We start from the raw sequence: 20,245 nt of genomic DNA on the forward strand, positions 1-20,245 counted from the left end.
AATTCCCTCCTGGGTCTGAAAACTCTCCTTGGAATCTACTATGAGCTGAAATGTATTTCCCCAAAATTCATGTTGACGCCCTAACACAAGCACCTCAGAATAGGACTCTGGGTCCCATTCTTCAGAATGGGACCTATTAAGAGGTGACGAAGTTAAAATAAGGCCCTTAGGGCAGATCCTGATCCAGCATGCCTGGTGTTCTTCTAAAAAGAGAAATACAAGAACACTTGGACACAGAGAACTGGCCCCATGGGACACGGGGAAAAGATGCCATCTATATACCAAGGGGAGAGGCCTCTGGAGAAACCCACCTTGGTCCTGGACCTCCAGGTTCTAAGACAGTGAGACAATACATTTCTGATGTCTGTGGTGGTTTGTTAGGGTGGCCTGAGAAAACCCATATAGGATTCTGAAAACACTAAAGGTCTATTTGTACCCTCTTCCATAGATAATTGGGCGCTGCAAAGCTCATGTCTCACTGTGGGTCACGGAGCAGGCAGTCCACACACCCTTGTCCTCTACTTGGGTTTAACCCACACGGATTTTATTCCTCTCCACTAATCTCCTTAGCTCTCTCCCCAGGGCTGATGGAAATGGCCTTGTTTTCTTTCTTGAAATTTCTTTTGGGGACTCACCCGCACAGAATTGGATTTGTCATCTATCTTGGTGTTTGAAAAGCTCTGATCTTTGGCCTTTGCAAGGCCTTATTTTTTTTTTTTTTAAGGGTAGATAGCCATAATTAAATAAACTCCCCCGTACAACATAAGAACAAAACACTAAGGGTAATCCACGCTTAGCTGTGTCCACCTCTCCCAACCCAGCCTTCTGCCTTGCACCCCAGAGGCACATGCTGTGGTAAAGCTTGTGTTGACCATTACTTTACAGTTTTAATCTGGGCTCGTGAGAGCAACAAAACCACCAATCGGAGATGGTATATGGATGTGGTAGAGAGATGGGCTCACACGGTTATTGAGGTCCAGAACTCCCCTGATCGTCCATCAGCAGGCTGGAGACCCAGGGCGGCCAGTGGAGTGTTCACAGGTCTGAGAGCTGGAGGGCTGATGGTGTAGATGCCAGTCCAGGCCTGAAATCCCGAGAACCAGGAGAGTCCAAGTGAGAAGATGAAGGTCCCAGCTTGAGTGGCCAGGCAGAGTGAGTTCCTCTGCTCCTTCCAGGGCCCTCCATGAACCAAACAGTGCCCACCCACAGGGAAGAGGCCTTGGCTTTACTCAAATGTTGCTCTTCCCCTAAAACACTCTCACAGACAAACTCAAAAATAATGTTTAATCAGGAATCTGGGCAGCCAGGGGCCCAGGCAAGTCACACATAATGTTAACTTTACTTAAAAACAAAATAAACAAAAAATGCACAATTTCGTTCTACTCATCTGTATTCCTAGAAAGTACATTGTTTATTCTACTGTGTATCCATTTTCAATTTGTCAACATGAACTGATTGACCATATTCTCCACTTCTCATCTTAAACCCTACATTATCTCATTACTTTCATTTCTCACTCACGATATCAGGACTTCTGCCTTCTCTTTTTCCTGTGCTCTGCCTTGTCAGAGACTTATCTGTTGTGTTCTTTTAAAGAACCAACTTTAGTGAGGCTTTAGTGCTTATCTCTAAGTAGTCATGTTTCTATTTCACGGGTTCATGCTCTATACTATTATTCTTCTATTATTTTTGGGTTTGTCCTTTAGGGTTTTTTTCCCCCTTAACTTTTTGAGCTAGAAACCTGGGACATTAATCTTCTTATAGAAGCACTGAGTGCTATGATTTTACTGTGGTTCCACATTCACTGCTTCTCATAGGTTTTAGTCTTATTTTCATCACTATGAAATATTAATTCTTAAAAAAATTCCATCATGATTTCTTTTTTTAACTCATGTATTACTTGGAACTTTTCTTTAAAAAGGAGATTTTTTTTGTGTGTGTATTTTTTTCACTAATAAATCTTATTTCACTGTTTTCCTCAGTCTCCCTGTTTCCCTTTTCTCCCTGATCTCGAGGGAATGTCTTAGAACACTTTGTGCTGCTCTAACAAAATGCCTGAGACTGGGTAATTTATGAACACAGAGATATTCCCTACAGTTCTGGAGTCTGGAAGTCCAAGGTCGAGGTGTCCACACCTGCATCTTCTTGCTGCATCATCCCATGACTGAAGGCAGAGGGCAAGAGCACATGCAGGAAGAAAAAGAGACTCGCCCCTTTATCAGGGACCCTTGCCTGCAATAACTAACCCTTCCCCATGATAGCACATTCCTTGGCTCAGCAAGGCAGAGCCTCAGGACCTCACCACCTCCTAATTGCTCCTGCTCTCAACGCGGTTGCATGGAGGATTCGATTTCTAACACACAAGCTTTGGGGAGACATCCAAACTGTAGCCTCTGGTACCAAATTACTTGTCAGAAGAATTGGAGCTCCCCTTTGCCTTCCTTCCTACTTCCCCAGAAAAAAATGCTCTTCCCGCCCAGCCCTGTGCCCGTCCTGCCCCCATCCCTAAACACAAGCCTCTACCTAGGCGTTCTTCTGCCTCAGCTCAGTGTAAATATTTTTCTGCCTTCCAAACACTGTTTTTCTGTGTTGTTGATCTCACACCCCTGTCTCTCCTTCTGGATTTTCCTTTTCAATTATTTAATCATCTCTACTCTGTTTCCACCCCCTAAAACAGAACATGGCCTCCATGAGGAGGTGGACATTTCCATCATATTTACCTCTAGCTCCCTAAAACCCAGAAATGTGCCTGGTGCATGGTAGACATTCAAAGCTTATCTTACATGAATGAGTTCACCTATCTGTGGACCCATATCGAATAACATCTCATCAAACTTCACTGTTGCCTTGATTTAAAGCCTAAATTTTCCATTCCTAGCTGCGCAACCTACAGCAAATTACTTCACCTTTCTGTGTAGCAGTTCTTAAAGTGTAGCCTTGTATCCCCTGCGGGTTCCCAGTCAGGGGATCCACAGTATCAAAGCCATTTTCATCATGATGCTAAGATGTTACTTACCACTTACACTCTCATTCTCCCACATCTACGGTGGAATTTCCCAGAGCCTATGTGGTGTGTGATGACATGGTCTGTCTGGGAGCAAATAAAGTGTACACTTGTGCATTCTTGCTTTCTAGGATTTCCTCAGGCAGTGGGTTGTAAGGGTGCAGCTTCCAGAGAATGACTGAGTTTATTCCTATTGCTTTTATTCTCTTTCTAGTGATCTTTCACCCCACCTGCTATAATCCTTGCAGCCTCATAGCTCTTTAGTAAACAGTTATTGTAAAATCCCACAATTTTCTTTGAACTTACATGAAAACAAAATAAGACATGCACGTGTACCCTGCTATCTTGCTTGCAATAATATTTTTAAAGTCTCTTGTTGTGGATTGAATTATGTCCCCCTCAAAAATTACATTAAACCCTTAGAACCCAGTTCCAGTGATGATGGCCATCTTTAGAAATAGGGCCTTTGCAGATGTAATTAAATCAAAATGTAGCCACACTGGTTGTGAGTGAGTCAGTCACTTATGAGAGAAGGAGAGAGAGAGATTTGTACAGATGATAACAGAGACAAAGAGGTGCCCAGAGAAGAAGGGGACTTGGCATTGGAGTCAGAAAGTGCATCGATGTACTCCAGGCTCCAGACTGTCGAGGACAGCTGTCAATCATCAGAAGCTGGGAAAGGATCACACAATGGATTCCACCTCAGACCTCTGGAGGGGTTACAGCCCGGCCAGCACTTTAATTTTGGACTTACAGCCTCCAGAACTGGGAAAGAATAAATTTCTGTTGCTTTAGGGCATAATTTGTCATAGCAGCTCTAGGAAACTCATACTAACACACAGTAAATATCCATACATATCACTGACTTCATAAAAGACCTATGGAGTCCTCAAGAGTTTTTAACAGTGCATAAAGTGTTCTAAGATGACAAAGTTAGAGAACTGATGAAATATAAAGTTCTAACTGCTTAATTTTCTATACAAATTCTCTCAAAATTAGAAATTAAAAAAAAATCCAAATTCTTGTTCTGATATTCTTTCTCCTGTTTAATTGACCATATTCTTATTGCGTGTCCAAACATATTCTGGGCAAAACATCAAGGATACAGCAAAGAACAATACATATTCACCAGCCCTCAAAAATTCCTAGTTTGCTGGGGAGACACAGGCAGGTGAATTGCAGAGTCAATGTGGCATGACATGTTCCAAAACAGCCGGACCTGCAGGTGTGCTTCTGCGTGATGCCCCTTTTTTCCCAACTGCCTCAGACTTGGCAAACACCCCTCCGTCTCCTGGGAATGCCCCGTCCTCCCCGATTCCACCCTGTGGATTCCTCATCCTTGAAGACACACTTAGAAGCCACCACTTGGTGGAGGGCTGCCAGACTCCTCCAGGGAGACTGTGGCTGCCTCTGTGTAACCCTGCAGCGCCCTGAACGTGACTTCACTTGGCTCACGAACCACACCCGACCTCGATTGTCTGTGTGTGTGTTCTCCTCCAGACTGCAAGCTTGGCAAGAAGAGCCTCCATCAATAGTCCAGAGTGCTGAATTCGCGCTCCGTGGTCATTGAGGTGAACAAACGCGGGATGAGTAAATAACTGGGTAAAGCTGTATCAGGAGAGAGACACGTTCTTCTCCTGCTTGTTCCAACAATTAACCGGAATTGGAACTGAGGAAGTTTAAGGCGGGTGATGCTGCTTGAAGGTGAAAATCAAAATTACTGCCTTTGCAAGTTTATGAAGGAAAACCTTCCCCAGAACATTCTAGAATGAGTGGAGTGCTGAAACAGCAATTTACAGTCTCACAGTGCTGGAGGCTGAAAGTCCAAGGTCAGGGTGCGGGCAGGGCTGGATCCTTAAGGACAGCGTCCACATTTTCCCCTCGGCTGAGACACGGCCACCCCTCCCTGCATTTCCCCACCTCGTCTGCCCTAATGAACTAATTTTTATTCAATTATCTCTGTAAAGATCGTCTCTGAATAAGATCATATTCTGAAGTACTGGAGTTTAGGACTCACTCTTGTCAGGTTTCCACCAGTGTGACCCAAAGACCTGACAAGAACAACCGGCGCAGAGGAGGAAAAGTCTATTTGGGTCTTAGGGTGTCAGAGGTCTCGGTCATAGATGGCCAGCTCCATTGCCCTGGGCCCCAGGGAGGCAGAACATCATGACAGAACAATGTGGAGAAGGAAAGCGACTCAGGACTGGACAACAGGGAGCAGAGAGAGAGGTCCCCACCAGGGACTATGTACCCGAAAGCCATGTCCCAGTGACCCACCTCCTCCAGCCACACCCTGCTTGCTGACAGCTGTCACCCAGTTAATCCCTAACGGCGGATTCATGCACTGATGAGGTTGAGGCTCTCATAACCTGATCATTTCACACATGAGCCTTTGCGGGGTATCCTATATCTAAACCATAAGAAAACTCAGACATATCAGAGAGGAAGAATTCAAGACCCACACTCTTTTAAAGGACAGAGACTTTAAAACAGCCATGATGAACTTTAACAAACATGCCTAAACTGTGGAACAGTGGAAAATCTCTGCAAACAAATAGATGTTGAGAAGAATTGAATGGCAACTTGTTCAGAATGGAAAAATAGATAACTGAAATAAAACATTCTGTGTATAAAAAAAACCAGTAGAAGAGATGGGGTAGAGGGAAGAATCAGGGAAGTGGAAGATAGAACAATGGAAATTACCTAATCTGAACCACAGAGGAAAAAAAAACTGATACAAAACTAGAAAGAAAAAGCAAAGAACAGAAAACAACCTCAGAGACTCAGGAACATAAAATAATTCAGATGACAGAAAGGTTCTTGTCACACACCAGGGAAGCCAGAATGAAGGGATACAGTATTTTTTAAGTGCTAAAATAAAAGAGGCACCAACCCAGAATCCTATATCTAACAAAAGTTTTCTTCAGGAATGAAGGGGAAATCAAGACATTTTCTAATGGAGTTAACAAAAACATTTCCCCCCCGCAAAGAACTCACCTTAAAATAATGTAAAAAATAAGTTTTCTAAACAGGAAAGAAATGTAACCAGGCCAAATCACCATGGGCAGAAAAGCTGTGGATCAAAATGAGTCATTTCTCCTTATAACTTGTTTACCTCGTGTATTTTGTCACCGTGATGGAATTCGAACTAACACAGTGGTTAGAGAATTATATAAAAATTGTAATACTCTGGTTGTGGTTCTATATATATGTAGAAGTGATAGTTTAGATAATTATATAATAAATTGGGAAGTAAATGGGACACAAAGGGAGATAAGTTTTCTATATTTCACTGAAACTGGTAAAACGATGCCAGCGGACTGCAGGAGTTAGGTATATAATGCAACCCTCGAGAAACGACTACAAAATGCTATTCAGAGAGGTACATTCAAAAACACCAAAGACAAAACAGAACTCCAAAAAGCTTGCCGAGCATGTATGAGGCCCTGGGTTCGATCCTCAATACCACATAAAAATAAATGAATAAAATAGAAGTATTGTGTCCAACTACAACTAAAAAATCGATATTAAAAATATAAATAAATAAATAAATAAATAAATAAAAGAATTAAAATTTGTGCCTCAGGGTTCTTATGGGATTCAGTCATACTGAGGGTAGGTGAAAGGGACACACATATATTTCTTTTCTTTACATGCTTTGCAGTGCTAGTTGACCTGTAAACTCTGTATAGATATATATATTACTTCGATAAAAATTTAAATTATGATACTAGATTGTTTAGCTATGTTTGGGATATTCTTTTATTTTCTCTATGAACTATCTTAGCTTTACCAACCAGGTAGCTGAAGCCAGACCATACCTCAAGGTGTTGAGAACTACAAAGGCCCACAGTATTGACATTTCTTCAAATATGAAGAAATGGATAAAAGATTTTAATTAAACATTCAAGTGAGGCCATGAAACAGTGAATAAAACAATTCACACTCTCTCCGCATCCTGTTTCTCATCTGTCTGACTGAGTAATAGGGAGCTAGGGGTATTTTTGTAGACCAAAAGGTGAGAGATTTAGGCTTGTTTGTTTTTAAACAAGCAAGTTTATAAACCCAAAAGCTTTTTATGCAAATCCAATTAGGTAGTTCAAATGGTCCAGATTGATAGAAACCATAGTTTGAAAATAAAATGGTTAGCAGGCTCCAAGAAAGGTGGTGTTCTTACAATCACAAGGAGTACAGTCCCTCTCACTCCCAGGTTTTGACAGTGTCCACCCAGGGAAGGCCAAGGACTAGAACTTGGACAAGCCCTCCCCTCACTGCTTCTGTGGGTGTCCAGTTCTGTTCTCTGGTGCTCTTGTTAAGTACCTTTATTCAAAAGGCCTATCTAGAGAATTCTCTTGACAGGAAGGTGAGCCATGGGTAGACAACTGGGGCTTTTGACTCTTTCATGGATGTTCAGAGTGAGCATCAGAAAAACCTTCCAGACATGCTCCTTTCCTAACCAGGGTGAGGGACCCCAGGCTGCACACGAGGCCAGCTGCACAGTGTGGGGAATCCGGTTCTCATGTGGTGATCATGAGGGGCTTCTCACGAAACAACAGGCAAGGCTTTCAAGATGGCGATAGCAAATCGTGAAACCTAGCACAGGCACTGTGTGGTGTGACCCTCCAAGCTGCCCAGGTACACGGTTTGATGAAAACATTGCCTGGATTGGGGCAAAGGCCCACATTTTCCATTTGCTCATGAGAAATTCATATCTTATTCACCCCCGCCCAGAGATAAAAACTCCACTGACCTAAAAACTAAGCATGATATCTTTTTCCTCTCAAATGGTTCTGGTGATGGGCTGTGGTCAGGGAAGAAGTGAACTCAGAGCAGACCCCGTGCATCTGCACCAGGAGCTGTCTGCATTCCTAGAGGTGAGAGGTTTTAGCTGCTCCTGGCTTTATCAGCTGGTGATATCAGTACTTCCATCCCTCCCCTCCCCTCCTGTGGACCCGGAAAGTGCTTCTGAGAGCAATGAACACCTCTTAGCAAAGACTCTGTACCCCAAAATAAACAGTACGCTTGCAAAGAAGCAGAAACCTTGCTCCTTTTAAGAAAGTGACTTGGCAGCTTTTACACATAACGTGGAGAAAATTAAGAGTTTCTGCATATACATGATATAGTCCCTACCGAGTATTTTGGTGGTGTTTTGACAGCTGTGGATTGTATTACTCTCTCTTAGAGAAGTTTCTAGCTCTAAGCAACATGGAACATCCATGTTATGTGCACACTTTTCATCTGTGTTTATACCAAATGCTGCTTGAGCTGGGGAACAGAGATCATCACTTTAAAAAATGGGTATTTTTCTCTGAAATACTCTATAACAGCCTCTCTTTGAGTTCTTCCAATTGGCTTATATTTGAAAATGGAGACGTCATTTTAAAGATAGATCAAGGGCTGGTGTGGTGGTGCACACCTGCAATCCCAGCAGCTTAGAAAGCTGGACAGGAAGATCGCGAGTTCAAAGTCAGCCTCAGCAATGTAGCGAACTTATTGAGACCGTATCTCAATAAAAAATAAATTGATTAATTAAAAGGACTGGGGATGCGGCTCAGTACTTAAGCACCCATGAGTTCAGGTACAATCCCTAGTACCTCCCCAAACAAGATAGATCAAGGCAAGTAAAAAAAAAAAAAAAATAGCTACTTGTCAAAGTTGAGAATTAGATGGACTCTCAGCTGAAGTCTACCAGACCTCTAAAAAACGAATCCCAATTCTTCTCAAACCATTTTGTGAATTTTAAAAGCAGTAGAAAGCTTCCAAATCCATTCTATGAATCCAGTATCACTCTCATACCAAAACCAGAACCAGATAAGGACACATCCAGGAAAGAAAACTACAGACCAATATCCCTGATGAGAACTTAGGTAAGAAAATCCTTAATAAAATATTAGCAAATGGTATTCAACAACGTATTAAGATGATTCTACATCTCGATCAAGCTGGTTTTATTCTAGGAATGGAAAGATTGTTTAACATAAGTAAGTCACTAAATGTAACATGTCATACCAATAGAATTAAGGACAAAAATTATTTAGTCATCTCAATATATTCAGAGAAAGTCTTTATCAAAATTCATCCTCTGTTCATGATAAAAACACTGAAGAAACGAGGGATAGAAGGTCCCTACATCAACATGATAAAGGTTATATGGTGACCCAAAGTCAACGTCATAGTGAATGTGTGGGGAGGACTGAAGCATTTTCCTTAATATCAGCAACAAGACAAGGATGCTCATTTTCATCTCTCTTATTCTATACAATACTAGGAATTCTAGCCAGGGCAATTAGGAGAAAAGGACATAAAAAGGGTAAAAATAGAAAAGGAAGTAAAATTATCACTGTTTTCAAATTATATGATCCTTACTTAGAAGATCCAAAAAGCCCCACAAAAAAAAAAAAAAAAAAAAAAACACTGCTAGAGCTAATAAACAAATTCAGAAAAATAGCCTGTTACAAAGTCAGCACATAAAAATCAGTAGCTTTCCTATACACCTATGATGAATCTACTAAGAAATCAGGAAAACCATCCTATTCACAATAGTCTCAAACAAAACAAAACCCCACACCTAGAAAGAAAGAAATGTCACTGAGGAGGTTAAACACCTCTACAATCAAAACCAAAGAACATTGGAGAAAGAAATTGAAGAAGATGGAAAAGACCTCCCAGGTTCATGAATAGACAGAATTAATATTGTTAAATGGCCATACTGCCAAAAGCAATGGGCAGATTCAGCGCAATCTGATATTCTTCACAGAACCAGAAAAAAAAAAAAAAAACAGTTCTAAAATTAATTCGGAAAAATAAAATACCCAGAATAGCCAAACACTTCTAAGCCTCCCAAAACAAAACTATTCTGAGGCATCACAATACCTGACTTCAAGTGATCCTACAGAGCTATAGCAACAAAAGCTATATGGTACTGCTGTCTCATGAAACACAGACCAATGGTACAGGATAAAAGACAGAGACAGACCCCCACATTTACAGCCATCTGATCCTTCACAAAGGTACCAAAAACATACATTGGAGAAAAGACGGCCTTCTTAACAAATGGTGCTGGAAAAGTGGTTATCCATATGTAGCAGAATGAAACTAGACCCTTATCTCTCACCCTGAACAAAATGGGTCAAGACCTAGGAATTAGACCAGAAACTATCCAATTCCTAGAAAAACAAGGAGGGCAACACTCCAGCATATAGGCATTGACAATGACTTTCTCAATATGACCCCTAAAGCTCAGGAAACAATGTCAAAAATTATTATATGGGATAGTATCAAGTTAAAAAGCTTCTTCACAGCAAAGGAAACACTTCAGAATGTAAAGAGAGAACCCACAGAATGGGATTAATATTCAGAATATATAAAGAACACTAAAAAAATGAATTAATAAATGGGCAAATGAACTGAACAGATACTTCCCAAAAGAAGAAATACCAAGGACCAATAAATACATGAAAAAATGTTCAAACTACCCAGAGATTTCATCTTGCACCAGTTAGAATGGCAGCCATCAACAAATACAAACAACAGGGGCTGGGGTTGTGGCTCAGCAGTAGAGCGCTTGCCTAGCATGTGCAAGGCCCTGGGTTCGATCCTCAGCACCACATAAAAACAAATAAATAAAGGTATTGTGTCCAAATACAACTAAAAAGTAAATATTAAAAAATTACAAACAATAATAAATACTAGAGAGAATGTGACGGAGAGAAACAATTTTACACTGTTGGTGGGATTGTGTAAAATTGGATTGTGTAAAAGTGGATTGTACAACCACTAAGGAAATCAGTATGGAGATTCCTCAAAAGACGAGTCATGGGACCACCATATGACCAGCAATACCACTCCTCAGAATTTATCCTAAAAATCAAAGTCATCCTACTAAAATAATATATGCAAACCCGTGTTTATAGAAACGTTATTCACAATAGCAAAACTGTGAAACCAGACTAGGTGTCCATCAACCGACGAATGGATAAAGAAAATGTGGTCTATGGACACATGGAGTTTCACTCAGCCATCATGAAGAATAAAATGATGTCATTTGCTGGAAAATGGATGGAACTTGAGACCATTATGTTAAGTGAGATAAGCCAAACTCAGAAGGTCAAAGGTCGAATGTTTTCTCTCCAATGTGGAAGCCACAGAGGAAAACAGAAAAGCAAGGCAGTGGTGAGGGGAGGGAAGGCAGAGCTCACGGAAATGGAGGGAGATCAGTAGAGTAGAAAGGGAGGAGAGGAAAGTGGAAATGTGCACGCCTTAAGTACGTAACAACAAACCCCATAATGTGTACAGCAGTAATGCACCAATTAAAAAACATGGGGAAAGAAAGGGCCCATTTTACCTCTGAGGAAAATGATTGTCACCATCTTGGGAAACGTTTCCATGTCTCCAAGTGGTCAGCAGTGGTTTTTGTTTTATTGTCTCATTTTGCTCAGACTTAACCAGAGTCTCGGGATCAACCACACTGAATAAGAAAAGATTAAATGAAAGAAATCGGATCTGAGATCCTGTCCAAGGAAAGAAGGGAGAACCTCTATCAGCGAAAACTTCTCTCCCTTTCCTCCCTTCAGGGTCTGGCTCCAATTTTACCTGCCTGGAAGCCACTTCTGAAAGCGTGACCCATACCCAGTCTTCCTTGTCTCCTGCATTGTCAGACAGGGTTACATTTGTTTGCACTCCGTCCCCCGTTGGTTTGTTAAGAATCAATTCCCTTTTCCTCCCAAGTAGTCCCGTCATTTGCCTTTGCTGGAATGCAGACTTGGAGAACAGCAAGTTCTCTCCAGAGCCTGTAGGGCAAGATTCTGTCCCCAGGGACCCTGGTACCACTGCTATTCCCTAACCACCTTTGTTCCTCTGTCATCTTCCAGAACAAATTGCCAAAATGAATGCACTGTTGGATCTACTACAGGGAAACTTCCCTTCCAAACCTGTGAAAAGTTTCTGCTCCAAGAAATAAATTATGTAATGATCTCTTTCTTTCTTCTTCTTCTTCTTTTTTTTTTTTTTTTTTTTTTTTTTAGAAAGCCTGACATCTCATGTGTAAGGCGTGCTTATTCTATAAAGCATGGTAGATTAATATGTTATAAGACTCAGTGATGGTTAAATAAGCACTGCCACGATTAAGATAACAGCCTTGATAAATGGCTTAAGGTAAATGCTATATAATTCTTAGAAATTCAAAAGAAGCGCGTAAGAAGTGGGAAAAGCCTGAGATGAGAAATCAGGACATTGGTGTGCTTGATCCAGGTTGGGGCTCTGGTTTCCTTTCCTTAAATAAAAGAAGTGGATATCATCTGTAAGATTTAATGTTCTGTGTTACTTTTCTTGGAAAAATCATTTTTAAGCTTACAAGGGTAGCATGTGCCCTTTGTAGAAGTCTCAAGTGATGCGCAATTGTCAAGTGAAGAGTCAGTGGTCTCCCTTCCCCTTCCCCGTCACCCCCCTCTGCCAGGCTCCTAGTGCATTCCTGTGCATCTCCTGTGGACACACATGCACTGAACGTCATTCAGTAGCTGACATCTTTCCACATCAGTGCAGTCAGACCCGTTTCATCCTACTAACGGGCGGCGGGGTGTTTTATTAAATAGTTGTAATTATTCCTCGAATGAAAGCCACTTAAATGCTCTTGCTTTTTGATACTTTGTGAACTGTTGCCAGGAACATCCTTTCACATATATCTTTTGAGTGCATATGTGAATATTTCTGCAGGATAGCATCTAGAAGGATAATTTCTAAGCTAAGGAGTTCATGCATTTAAAAAAAAAAATTATGAGTATTGCCAAGCTGACTTCCCATAAGATTTTTAATTGTTTTTACTGAGACATAATCATTTGTACATGTTTGTGGGGTATAATACAATGAATATCTCAGTAAATCTATAGAGTGTATAATGATCAAGTTGGGATAATAAGTACTTCCATCTCCTCAAATATCAATCATTTATGTGCCTTGGTATCATTTATGTGTACTGGTGAACTTCATACGCTTCTGGTTATTTTGTAATAGATCATGGATTGTTGTAGACTGTGGTCACCCTCCTCTGTGCTGCAGAACACCAAAACTGATTCCTCCTCTGGAGGAATCTGATGTCATTCCTACTGTCCCTTGCCCCTCTTAGTCTGTAGTGGCCACCATTCCCCTCTCTTCAGAAGGTTGGTATTTTGGTTTCCACAAATGAGTGAGAATATGTGATGTTTGTTTCTCTGTCTGGCTTATTTCACTTACCGTGATCTCCAGTTCCATCCACTTGGACACAAATGACCAGATTTTATTCCTATTATGGCTGGACAGTGTTCCATTGTATTTATGCACCACATTTTCTTTATTCACTTCTCCCTTGATGAACGTCTAGCTTGATTCCTTATCATTGTGAATAGAGCTGCAGTAAACATGGGAATGCAGGTGTCTCTTTGATAGACTGATTTCATTTCCTTCAAATAAATAACCAGTAGTAGGGTTTCTAGGTCAGATGCTAGTTCTAATTTTAATTTTTTAAGGAATCTCCCTACTGTTTTTCATAATGGCTGTACTAATTTACATTCCCACCAACAGTGTATACCATTTTTCCTTTCTCTGCATCCTGCCAACATTTGTTATTGTGTGTGTGTGTGTGTGTGTGTGTGCGTGTGTGTGCGTCTTTTTGATAATAGCTATTCTGTCTAGGGTGAGGTGATATCCCAGAATGGTTTTGATTTGCCTTTCTCTGATTACTAGTGATATTAAGCACTTTTTAAATATACAGATAACTTGTTAGCCATTTGTCTGTCTTCTTTTGAGAAAGTACATGAGAGTTCCATTTATTACCTCTGGCTTTACCAACACTGTATGTTACCATTCTTTTTAGTTTTTATCTGATGGATAAAAATGAATGGTTTGCATTCCTTTGTACTTTAATTTTAATCCACTTGATTATGAAGGAGAAATATTATTAGTTATTGATTTTTATATTCCTTCTCTTTTGTAGTATGTAAAAGTCCTGAAATGTCTGCTAATCCTCTGCTGATGGTCCTAATTAAAATAAGATGAACTAATTCTTTGGCAGAATCGGTGGTTGGGTTGGGTTTCTCCTGCTACCATTTAATCTTCTTTTCTTCTCTAGGCATTTCCCTGGATAGGAGGGCTTGGTGGGGAGGAGGGCGTTGGGGGGAGCTGCGGCAGAGGCTGGAGGTCACACTTCCACGGGAATGACTTTATGTCAGGGAGCTTTAGTGGACCTCTGGTTTTCCTTCTATGCAGCTGTGTGTGTGTGTGTGTGTGTGTGTGTGTGTGTGTGTCGGGGTGGGGGTGGGGGTGATCCTGTCTTTTTTTCTCCAGCCTCAAAATCTAAACAAGTGGACCACCCTCACAGATCCTTCACTGCACTCAAACAGTAGCTCCTGAATCTTGGTCTAGGCCAACCTTCAAGGCCAGTCACTCTCTGGGGGTTGAAGGTAGAAGACTGTGACTATCCCAGCTATCTATAGGCATCCTGCTCTTCCTGCTCACCTTGTAGACACCTCTGCAGCCCATTCCTGTGTTACTTATCATCAACTGGGAAGTTTCATGGAGCTAGTGCCTGAGAGCAGCCTCCTCTGCATTCTTGACCCTCCAAATCAAGTGGCTCCCTACTGGGGGTAATTTTGCCTCTGGGGGGCATTTGACAATATTTGGGGACATTCTCAGTTGTCACTCTTAGGTGAAGTGTCACTGGCGTTTAGTGGATAAAGGTCAGGCATGGCATTAAGCATCCCATAATGCATAGGATACCACTCCCCCATCACAAAGAATTACCTAATACAAAGTATCAACAGAGCTGAGTTTGAGGAATCCGATCAAATCCCATCTGTTTTCTTTTTGAATGTACTCTTTCCCATTTCCCAATGCTTCCATGGCTTTATTCTTTTAAAATATATTTCTTATAATTTCTATCTGTTGGAGAGAGGATGTCTTAGCTTTGCCTTCTATAACAAAATACTATAGGTTGGGTAGCCTAAAAAACACAGAAATTTATTTCTTATAGCTCTGGAGGCTGGAAGTTAAAGGTCAGAGGTGCCTGCGTGTTCAGATCCTGGTAAGAACCCTCTTCTAGTCTGAAGACTCCCAACTTCTTTTATCTTCACATGGTGCAGAGACAGCAAGAGAGCTCTCTGGCTCCTGTTTTATAAGGACACTAATGTCACCACTAGGGCTCCACCCTCAGAACCTGATTATCTCCCAAGTCCTCCTCATTCCATCCCACTGGATGTTAGGATTTCAACAAATGACTCTTGGGAGGACACATTGGTTCATTGCAGAGAATAATTTCATATGTGAGTTTAATTTGCTATTGTGAAAGAAAGGATCCATTCTATGACCTTACTAACAGCCTTAGACAGAGACTGATTCACAAGTCTTTGTTAAACACACATCACACACATACCTTTTACACATACTTTTTATCCAGGGTCAAGTTCAAGGCCTGTGGAGCTGAGTTCAAATTTTACTCTTTCTTTCCAACAACAGTTTTTCACATATCAGATCTAACTAAAATGAACACATAGTGCAGTCCCAAAGGGACCAAAAATTTTTAGAGTGTTCACATGTATGAAACAGCTGTATGTCACAGGGGAAAAGATCAACCTTACGTTCCTGTCCTAGCAACTGTGAAGAATTTGCAGGCTGCTCATATTCCAAGCATGTGTTTCTAAATTTGGTATTCAAAACTGAGAGCTCATGTCCCCAGGAAGACAATACTGGAGTCACAAGGCCCTTAGAGATCATGTGGTCTGGGTTGCTTGTTACACTTGCGACTGTCTGCCCCACCATGAGTTTGCTTTGGCTGGCGGGACATCCTCAAATGCAATCCAAGAAGAGACTCAGTGAGTGCTTGAGTCTCAGGTCTTACTCCTTTTGGAGCACTGCCCACCGCGGTAGACATCCAGGACATCTTGTTGAGAGGCTACCTGGGAGAGAAGCAGAGCATGCAGGCCGGCAGCCCAGGCCTCTCTCACACCAGACGTGTGAGAGAGGCCATCTTGGATTGCCCAGTCTCAGCTAGAGCTGCCAAAAGACTGTCTGAATTCAGGACACCAGTGAGACCAGCAGAAGAACACTCATGGACAGATAAACAATTGATATAAGCCACTCACTTTGAGTCACTCACAGATCAGCCAGAGGTAACTGAGACAGAATCCAACATCTTCCTTTGAGAATTGAAGCAAGTGGGAAAGTCATGTCAGACATAGTGGCCCGATTCCCAGATTCCACAAAACCCCAAATATTCCTGGATGTGGTAGTAATGAACTCCTTCAACTACCTCCAACAACCACGTGAGGTAAAGGTTGCACTCTTGACCTCAAGGTGGTGGGCCTGGCTTATACTCTGCACACACCCTTTCCACTGTGCCCCCCATGGTAAGTGGGGAACAAGGGAGTAGAATGTGTTCATTAGCTCTAAGCAGGGGTAACTTAACTTTTACCTGAATTTAAATAGAACACAACGAAGAAATAGAACTCTGCATGTGCTAATTTGCCCTGAAGAAGCATCTCCCCCAGGTTTCCCACATTCCAAGTGTCCTGAAATGGGGAGCCAGTTAGGTGGTTGATCCCACAAAGACCCAGATCTCAAACGGAGTAAGAAATCAATTCTTTTTTTTTTTTTTTTAAAGAGAGAGTGAGAGAGGGGGGGAGAGAGAGAGAGAGGGGATTTTTTTTTTTAATATTTATTTTTTAGTTATCTGCGGACACAACATCTTTGTTTTGTATGTGGTGCTGAGGATCGAACCCGGGCCGCACGCATGCCAGCCGAGCGCACTACCACTTGAGCCACATCCCCAGCCCGGAAATCAATTCTTTTTTAAAAAATATTTATTTATTAGTTTTTTAGGTGAACACAATATCTATATTTTGTTTTTATGTGGTGCTGAGAATCGAACCCAGTGCCTAACGCATGCTAGGCAAGCACGCTACCACTTGAGCCACATCCCCAGCCCAGAAATCAATTCTAATAGGAGTTGAGTATGGGGAAAGCTCAATTTAATTTCTGATTTATAAAGTCCCGTACTGCTCATCCTTGAGCACCAACTGTCCCCATCCTGGTATTCCTCCCAATCACATGGCACCAAATCACAAGTCCTACTCCAAAGATACCTCTGGGATAGGTCCCATAGCACACTCAGAAGTTTAAGACATAATCGTATATCTCAAGGAATTTCTGTTCTGGATGGAAGTATTCAGAGATCTCTACAGGTAAATGACATTGGTGGTTCATGTTGGTGTAGACAGCTAAGGCCATGTTTCCCTTTTAATGGCCTCTTGTCTCCAGACAGGCCCCAGATTTCCCCAGTGTCTCTGACTCTATTCCTAATCCCCAGATTTCTCCCAAATTCTCTCAGGATCAGCAACTGGAGCATGAATGCATTGCTCCGCAGGAGACCTCCACGACCCTCCCCACCATGTCCCTGCCCATTCTGACTGGCCAGAATAGGTCGTTAAGCATTCCGAACGTCTCTGCAGAGGCAAGGTTGTAAAGTTTAGTTGCTCCATGAAGGCCTGAGATGCCAGGTGTTGAAGGGTCCAAGGGGTCAGGTAAGGTGTGCCACCACATTCAGCTGCTCAGAGAGGAGGCCCATTTTGAGCCATCTGGACAGAAGGGTGGAACACAAATAATGAGGGACAGTAAGGCACGGGTGTCGTCCAGTTCATGAAACGCCATTATAATAAGAACCAGTCAGGCGTTTCCCAGTTAAATGACTGGGATAGAGTTGGGGTCTTTATAATCCTCAAATCCATGCTGTCCCACCAAAAAAAAAAAAAAAGAGAGAGAGAGAGAGGAATTATTTTCTAAAATAAGGAAGCGAAGTGGGATATAAAGACAGGAAGATTGAGATTTATTCCTTGGAGTGAGAGTTTTATGAAGAAGACTAGCAGGTGAGATGCTTGAGAAGGAGGAAATGAGTCGTACGTCACACACACACATACACACACACACACACACACACACACTTCTAGCAGATCCTGATTTCCCATGAACACAGAGCCAAGAGAATAGATAGTGCAGGTTTTTGTGGAGCAATATACTTTCAGTTGCAGAACCCTACTGTTAATATTTTACCAGATGAGTATCTTTTTATGACCTGTTCTTCAACGTAATTAACTGCACCACTAAGCATACTGAACACTTACTATGCCCAAATAAAAATAATTTATGCTTAACACCACCAGCCCAACAAATAATACCATTTCTCATTGTTTGGTTCATCTCTGCAATTTCGTACGTGTCATTATACATGTTATTTCATACAAATAACAATAGGGTGCATCTCTACACTTTCTCCTTTGGTAATCTCATAGCCTGCAGTAGTCTCAGATGTGACTTTTTAGACGTTTTTATTTTAAAGTCGCTAAAATAAATTATTGGCTACAGTACCTAGCTTAGCCCAGTTGGTGGCATCCAGCAGGTGCACACTAGGTGCTTCCAAAAATGAATGACTTGGATGTCAGGAGTAGAAGTGGGGGGTGGGGGTTGAGCACTGGATTATGAAACCATAGGTCAAGCATAGTTTGGATTTGTTAGTATGTTTTTTTCACCATCGGCATTTTTAACCCATGTTGTAAGGAACCCGAGATACAGGAGGTGAATGAATCCTCACTTGGGATCAGGGGAAGTGTTGGTCTTAAATGGCAGCGAGGGCCCCTCCCCTTCTGTGGATGCACCCTTTGTACAAATTAGTGCGATGGGAGCGGGGAGGGGGAGAGCAGGAACAGAGCAACAGTGCTAAGTTCCAGGTCACGGATGCAGTAGACTGGAAGCATTTGTGAATCCCATCCTGGGGGCAGCGAAGGGACAGCCAACACATCCTTGCTCCTGTCTTTTCCTCTAGATTCTCAGCTGTCTCCGGCTGCCTACCCTGGACATAGCCTTAATGTGTGCAATGGAAGGAGAAGACTATTTCCCCCAAAATGCATGCAACTCAAGTGTCCCTCAGGACTCTAGAGGCCCTAGGTTCAGGTAACTTTTTGCTAACTGAAAACTGATCTGCTTATGCAGCGATGCTGGACCAGCCAGGGTATTATCCAGGATTCCCTCTGGCACATGCCAGCCAGTCTGGTCTGTTCACTGCCCATGGTGTGCATGACATTTTGAGTTGTGCTAATGGGCTGAGCTCACAAGGCCTTTGCAGGATTAGCCCCACCCTCGGCACAGCTGAGACCACCTGAAGAGGATGGGAGTCCTTGTTAAGGCTTCTCCTCCACCTGAGAGCAGCCAGAGCAATCCTGGCTCTGTGCAAAAGTGGTGAGTTCCTTCCCAAGCCCAAAGCATCAAGTTCTGCCTGAAAACAGCTTCTTCCCTCTCCCTTGGTCAAGTCCCCAAACTAGCTCAAGCATCATTGTTAGGAACAGACACCAACTGTCTTTGTTTCATACAATTCACAGTCTCGCAAGGACTCCTTTGTCACCCTATCCCACCCAGAGCCACTTGGTATAGCAATCATGCAAATAAACCCCCAGAGGATCCCTGACTGCCGAGTTCAGCACATCAGGACACAGACTGTTTCCTAAATGTAGAGGACAGAGCTGCCAGCTGTCACCTGCCATGACATCACAGAGCCTGGAACCCTGCTTCTTTCTGGAGGCTGTCCCCACATGTCCCAAATTACAACCCGAGGACATTTAGAAGGCCCTGAGGTCAGGGAAACCTGAGAGGACAGCAGCACCCTCTACAAGAACTCCCAGGGTAAACCTTCCGTGGAAGGCAGGAGGCATTTGCCATGGGAACAGGGGGAGGGGACATTCCAGGGGAAGGGACCTGAGGCAGCGGGGGCGTAGTGGCCTGTGTTTATCCCAGCACGGTTTCTCCCAGTAGAGGAATCAAAGAGCGTTTATAAGGCCAGTTTGTTCTCTGCTTTCTTTCCAGAACACTCCAGGGCTTTAAAAAGGCAAAGAACATTTCGAGAAGAGGGAACAAACTGTGCCAATCCTCGGGGACAGGGAGGCCAAGTGAGCACATTTAAAGGACCATGAGGTGGGGCCTGGGTGAGTGTGAGCTTGGAAGGGGTCGAGTGCCCTCCATCTGCTCCTGTGTGTGTGAGAGCCCCTGGCCACACCAGCTCAGCCACAGAATTTTTCTGGACTCTGACTTGATTAGATTAAGGCTGTTCCCGTAGTAGGATCTCTCCCATCCAGTTTTACGTAATGGACATGTGGAGGGCCCCGAACTCTGCTTTACACGTAATAGAACAGGAGAGGCTAATACTCACTGCACACGGCCTTTCCTTAGAAG

The sequence above is a fragment of the Callospermophilus lateralis genome, chromosome 6 (genome assembly GCF_048772815.1).
Source record: "Callospermophilus lateralis isolate mCalLat2 chromosome 6, mCalLat2.hap1, whole genome shotgun sequence".
NCBI lineage: Eukaryota > Metazoa > Chordata > Mammalia > Rodentia > Sciuridae > Callospermophilus > Callospermophilus lateralis.